The following is a 7,500-nucleotide window of genomic DNA, read 5'->3' on the forward strand; positions in this document are numbered from 1 at the left end:
CTTCATTTGACGCCTTTCCTCGCGCTGCTCCTCGGTCCGGGCCCGGTTGAACCGCCGTTTCATTCCGTGATAATGGCTGCGCAACCGATCAATCTCGGACGTCCACCAATAAACTGGCCGCCGGCCCTGTCGCCTTGGGGGTTGCCTAGGCATGGTGCCATCACAGGCCACCGTGATGGCCTGGGTAAGCTCCTCTGGCGTAGCAACATGCCCAAAAATGTCCTGGTCCCTCAAGATTTCAACGAACAAATCCTTGTCGAAGAATCTTGTGGACCACCTTCCCCCATTCGCTGCTGAGTGTACCTCGTTGTTGGCGCGCTGTCTCGGAACCCTGCCGACCACAAACTTGATAGTATTGTGGTCACTTGGGGTTTCGTCACACACGCGCCAATTGTTGTCCCCTACCAAGGAGGGGCTGCAAAAGGATACGTCCACGATGGAGTTGCGACCATTTGCCCCAATCCAAGTGCTCTGGTTGCCCTGGTTCAGGAGAACCAATCCCAGAGCAGCCGCCGCATCCATCACAACTCCCCCCCTAGATACCCTTTCCCCGTCGTTTGGCCTCCGCTCCATCCCCCATGCACCTGACCAGGCGTTTACATCACCCCCGATCACGGTGTCCCGATTCCGTGGAAGTACAGACACGATTTCGGTCCATTTGCGTTTGTACTCCTCGACAGTCAAATCGGAACCCACGGGTGGTAGGTAGACAGAACAAAAAACGATTCCCCGCATCTCGACCACAACGAAGTCCTCGCGTTGGTTGTCAATGATGCGCTGAAAAGGATAATCCCCAACTGATACCACTGCTACCCGACCAGTGGTATCGGTAACCCAATTGCTGTTATTATTCGGCACCCAATAGGGGTCCGAGATAAGCAGAATATCACAACCCTCGGCACGAGCACTTTGCAAAAGCAAGTCTTGTGCCGTTTGGTCATGATTGAGGTTCTGTTGGAACACTCTAATCATGACTGGGCTGTGGGGTTACCTTTCCAAAGTAGCGGCAACTACGCTGGCCCAGCGAATGCCCGATTGCATCCGGGCCCTCGCATCCCAAGCACTTCCGCTCCCTAGTGCACGGTCCCTCGTGCTTATCTTCCGCGCAGCGATGGCATTTGCTACTGCGGTCCTTGCCACGGCAACGGGCAGCAGTATGCCCGTATTCGTAGCACCGGTAGCATTGCCGCCGACGCTCCAAAAGCCGAAGCCTGCAGCATTTGCTGAAACCGACCGTGTATTGCCTTGCCAGGGCCTGGTCGGTCACCGCTATTGCTGGGCAGTCGAAAAATGCGACCAACGTACCGTAATGCGTTTTTACGGTCGTGATCTGGTCGCTGAAAATTTCAACGCCCAGCGCGGCACTCATTTCCGAAGAAATTTCTTCGGACGAAGTGCCAGGCGGAATGTTGGTGCAGTTCACCCGCACTGAGGGTGTCCGCGGACGGCATTTTGCTTTGCCATCAAGGGCCGCAGACACCTCTCTCCAAAGGGTCATCGTTTCCTGGTGCGACATTGGTGCTAGCTCCAGGAGTAGATGACCCTTAAAGTTTGTGCGGATTCTCTGCACATCCTCTTTCTTCACCGTTTCCCTAAGGATAGGCATCATGTCCGCGTGCTTGAATCCCCCAATTGATTCAAGCTCGATGGCGTTTGGCATTCGGCCGGCCCTGGGATTAGAAGCAGGTGCCGGCTTTTGCTTGGGTTGGGGAGCAGAAGGTGGCGTGTTTGCGGTGAGGCTGGCTGCTTGCTCAGCTTCACGCTGCTTCTTCCTCTTCCGTCTCTCCCGGCGCACGGCGGTCTTCCCCTTTACCGTCCGCCATTCTTGCGCACCCTCTTGCCCCTCTAATGGTCCAGATCCCTGGTCCGTCGAACAAATTTCCCCTTCGCACGGTTCCTCTGCCACAACTACCTTGGCATTCCGACCCTTTCCCTTCTTCTTGCCCTTTTTCCCTTCCTGACCCACCAGCTGTTGTCCCTGTTCCCCATTTCCTCCTGTCTTGGCCTCATTCTCCCTAACTAGTGTGTTGAACATCTCCCGCATAATTCCCCCAAAAACAGTGAGGAATTTGGTGATATCGGTCTCATCCAAAGGCAAAGATCCCGGTTGCGGCTCCTGATTAGGGCCTGCCAAAGGCCCTAATTCTTGCTCCAACACCGGGTCCTCCACCACGAGATCCTCGGTTCCCGTTCCAACATCAACTCCTGACCCCGCCTCTCCCAGCCAAATTGCTGGAAGATTGTGCAGCAGGGCTAAGACTGAGCCGATACGCTCTTCCCAATTCGAGAATTGGGGCGTCTTGGCCAAAATAGCCCTGTGCTTTACGGTGTCCATGATAAACAGCATGAGCTCATGTTTTGCCTTTTGCAATGGGCCCATGGGATTTGACTCTGCTGGATATGCGGTAGCGAAAAATTTCCTGTCGTAAATTTGCCCTGCCTTAGAGCCCTCCCCTTGGCTGTCTTCCGCAATCTGCGGGAGAACAGAGACCCTTTTTGATTTTCCCTCCACCTCTACCGAAGAAGCTCTTCGTAGGGCAGGTGCCTTGGAAGCCATCAGCTGGGTTGTTGATGCCCGTCTACCAAAGCTGGTGGCCGAAGCCTTAGACGGGGACATCGTTCCCAGCGAGCTACGGCGGACGGAATATCTACTCGTCACTGCCTTCGAGGGACTACTTCTACGAGCTAAAGTGGAGCGTGTGTTCATCACCATTTTACTACCGGTTAGTTTCTACGGTTAAATTCTATGAGGGTTATTATGACTGTCTACTGATTTTCTAAGGAATTTCGCAAGTAGGTTGATTGATTGATTAATTAAGTAATTATTGTCAGAATAGGGATGAATTTTAATGTCAAAATTTTAATTTAAACGGGAAAATGAATTTATTGTCAAGTTTAGAAACGTTAGATGTCAATGGATTTTGCGCTGTAATCAAATTGTCAATTACTTTTTTGTCAATATGATGAGACGTTTGATGTCACTGTCATTCAAGTTATTGATAAATTGTCAAATCTATTTGAGTGTCAATGGTACCGTGATGTTTTACGTCAATGTCTAATGGATGCAATTTAATGTCATGGGAATAATCAAATAAGATGATTAAAGTTATTTTCAAATTGATGCAACGGAGAAAGTATTTACTGGGTTAGATGGTATTGATAATTAAAAGAAAAAGCTTAGGAAGCGAATTAAATGATTGGAAGCGGATTTAAGTAAACTTTAATTAAATTTAGAAAAAGGGGAATTCCATAACATGAAAGAGTTTTCCGAGATTAAAATTTTAGTTTAATAGCTGTCAGTCTATTTGTTGTCAATAACGGTAAATGTTAGGTTTAAACAAGCTGTCCAAACAATTTAAATGTCAACAGGGTATGAAGTTGTGTATTTAAGGATTAATAGAATTGAATTTATTATTGTGTAATAAATTGTTACTTAAGCATAAGCGATTTTAATTTAATTTAATTGGTTGAATATAAATAATTGATTTTTTAAATTATTATTTAATCGGTTGCAACTGCAAAGAATTTTAATTATAACTGTCAACCAATTTAAGATGTCAAGATGACGTTAGGTGTCAGATATTTTGAGCTGTCAAATTAATTGTGTGTCAACGTTAGATGTCAAGTGTTAAAATGTCAAATCAAACTATTTTGTTATTATTAAGAGAATTTATTATTAATAATTATTTAAATTATTTAAATCAGAAAACTAATAATTTTTTTTTTTTAATACATGCACAGAACCAGGAGAAAAAATAACTACGTGATTATTAAAACTTCTACTTATTAAAGAGTTATTGGTTATGGTTGAAGAAGACGAATTACTATTTAAAAGAAGTTATTGGAAATTTGTTGGTAAATATTAGAATTTGTTAAATTATTTTATATGAAAACTAATACAAAGTGTATAAATGTATTAAATAATTGAGATTTGATTTTGTAAGGGAATATAACTAATTGGATTGTGATGGAAAGTATGCTTGTCTAATTGTTGAGCGTTGAATTTGAAATTGTAATTTATTAATTTGCTCTATTGTGCTTATGGCGTTGTAAGTTAATTATTTTAAACAAAGGATTTTTTTAAAACAATTATTCGTTTAAATATTCGAGTGAAAAAAAATTAAACATTAATTTTATTTTAAATTGAAAATAATTTGCTCATGGATAGAAAATGAATTAGGGATAATATTAAAATATTCGCAGATGGCTTTCTATGTGTAATTTCAGTTTTTTCAGAGTTTTCGAGATTTGAATGAGATGAATGAAATGAATGAAATTTAAGAGTGCTTAAAAGTGACAAACTACGTGAGGAGACGTGTGTGCTTCAACATTACAGGTAAAATGGACCAAATGTCCCGTTATATTTTTGTCTATGCTACGGGATACAGGTAAAATGGCTTTCCAGTCACCTTGCTCTACGCTCCCTTACTGGAGATTTGTTTGTTAGTTTTACGAGAGTTTTGAAATTTGGTTAGGATAGATTTTGAAAATTTAAATTGTTAGTTCTACTGGTTTGGGGAATTATTCTACTTTACGAATGGTGGTTTGATTTTTTTTTTACTGTTGTGTGTCTTTTCAAAAATTAAAGGTATCTTTAAGTTGGATATTAAAATTTTTAATTAATCGAATGATATTGGGAAATATACAAGGAATTTAAAGTTTATTATTATGTAACAAATTGTAACTTCAGGAACGAAATTTTAATTTAACTTAGTTGGTTAAATATAATTAATTGATTTTTTAAATTATTATTTAATCGGTTGCAACTGTCAAAGAATTTAAATTATAGCTGTCAACCAATTCAAGATGTCAAGGTGACGTTAGGTGTCAGATATATTGAGCTGTCAGTTTGATTATATGTCAACGTCAAATGTCAAGTGTTGAAATGTCAATTCAAACTATTTTGTTATTTTTAAATTAATTAATATTAATAATTATTTAAACTATTTAAATTCATTAATTTTTTTTTTTTTTACATGCAAAGAACCGGGAGAAAAAATAACTACGTGATTATTTAACTTCTGCTTGTAAAAGGGTTATTGGTTATGGTTGGAGAAGACGAATTATTATTTAAAAGAAGTTATTGGAAATTTGTTGGTAAATATTAGAATTTGTTAAATTATTTTATATGAAAACTAATACAAAGTGTATAAATGTATTAAATAATTGAGATTAAATTTTGTAAGGGAATATAACTAATTGGATTGTGATGGAAAGTATGCTTGTCTAATTGTTGAGCGTTGAATTTGAAATTGTAATTTATTAATTTGCTCTATTGTGCTTAAGGCGATGTAAGTTAATTATTTTAAATAAAGGATTTTTTAACAATTATTCGTTTAAATATTTGAGTGAAAAAATTAAATAAATATTTTTTTTTTTTAATTGAAAATAATTTGCTCATGGATAAAAACTGAACTGGGGATAATTTTAAAATTTTCGCAGAAGGCTTTCTATGTGAAATTTAAGTTTTTTCAGAGTTTTCGAGATTTGAATGAAATGAATGAAATGAATGAAATGAATGAAATTTAAGAGTGCTTAAAAGTGACAAACTACGTGAGGAGACGTGTGTGCTTCAACGTTACAGGTAAAATGGACCAAGTGTCCCGTTATATTTTTGGCTATGCTACGGGATACAGGTAAAATGGTTTCCGGTCACTTTACTCTACGCTCTACACTGGAGATTATTTTGTTAGTTTTACGAGAGTTTTGAAATTTGGTAAGGATAGATTTTGAAAATTGAAATTGTTAGTTCTACTGGTTTGGGAAATTTTTCTACTTTACGAATGGTGGTTCAAAATATGTTTGTGAAGTGTTTTGAAAAACTATTTCTATTGTTAGTTTTTTATATATATTATGAGATTTAATGCTGAGGGGGAGAGAGAATCGAAAAAATAAAATAAATGCAGTTTTATATAATAAGGTTTAGTTGGGGAGCTAATTGAGATTGGGTTAGGTTGTAAATGGGATTTCAAATTCTACTCTATAAAAACTTTAAACTATTTGCCGGTTTGAAAACTCTCGATGTTTCTACGCCGCTTTGAGAAAATCTCGTCGCCGGAACAGATGGAATCGGGAATCTCGCACACAGCACACACTAAGCACAATGTTCTCGCGGACCGCTCAACGAAAGCTTATTTGCTGAAGGCTTAGTTTAATTAATTACGCAGATGGCGATGCTAATAAACTAATTGTCTAATAATATTTTTAAATTCAAAGTTTGTTCTTGCGGAGGGCGATTTAATAAAATAATTTTGTTTGCTGAGGGCTTGATATAATAAATTGAATTTCTAGGGGCAAACCGTTAACTAAAATAATATATTTGTTAAAAATCATAAAATGTTTTGCAGAAGGCAACTGATAGAAAGGAATTTTATTTCTACGCGGAGGGCGCTGCTAATTTCCCGACGGCAAACTGGGATTTATAAAAAGGCAATTTAATAAAAAATTAAAATAAAATTAAATGCAGAAGGCTTATGGCAATCGGAACGGTCAACACAAGAACACTTCACTTTTCACACACACACACACTAGTGATTCCGGCCGAAGTCTCAACGAAAGCTTGATGCAGAAGGCTTAGTTAATTTATTAAAATGCAGAAGGCAATGCTATTAGTATAAAATAATTTATATGGGCAATTTAAAGTTAATTTAAAATAATATCAAGGATAAGTTGAATGATTTGAAATTTTATCTGAACACTGAGGGTGATTCTATAGACAAAATTAAAAGGAAACTTTTTAAATAGGTTACCAATGCAGAAGGCTTATTTATTTAATAAAAATATTATATTTGAACTGCAGAAGGCAATGCTAATTTATCTTATTTTGGAATTTTCTTAATTATTAATTTAAATTTTCTGCAGAAGGCAGTTATTAAAAAACGCTGAAGGCGATGCTAAATTCCCGTCGGCAAATGTGGGTTTGTAGAATTAAATTTAAATTTGCAGAAGGCTTAGAACAAATTGCGATCGGAGTTATCAAAACACGGAATCACTTCACTTATTCACACACACAACACACACAACACTAGTGATTCCGACCGAAGTCGTCAACGAAAGCTTATTTTAAATAAAACGCAGAGGCGATGCTAAATAACAATATTTTCTTTAGGCACTTGTTTTTAAAAGAAATTAATTAATATTTTGTATTTTGCAGAAGGCTAAAATATATTCAATACACTGAAGGTGATTCTAGATAATATATGTAAAGAGAAATTAAATCACAATTATTGCAGAAGGCTTATATAAAATTATTTTTAAGTTAATATGGCACTGAAGGTGATGCTAATTCAAGAATAATATTTAAATAAATATGCAGAAGGCAGTTAAATAATAACGCTGAAGGCGATGCTAATTTCCCAATGGCAGTTGTGGGTTATTTAAAAATAATATTTGCAGAAGGCTTAATTAAAATAGCAATCGGAGTCTTCAAGGCCCAGAATCACTTCACTTCACTCACACGTAGCACTTATGGCACCGGTCAACAATTCCAACGCTAAAATA

This window comes from Anopheles gambiae (genome assembly GCF_943734735.2).
Source record: "Anopheles gambiae chromosome X unlocalized genomic scaffold, idAnoGambNW_F1_1 X_unloc_2, whole genome shotgun sequence".
NCBI classification, from domain to species: Eukaryota; Metazoa; Arthropoda; class Insecta; order Diptera; family Culicidae; genus Anopheles; species Anopheles gambiae.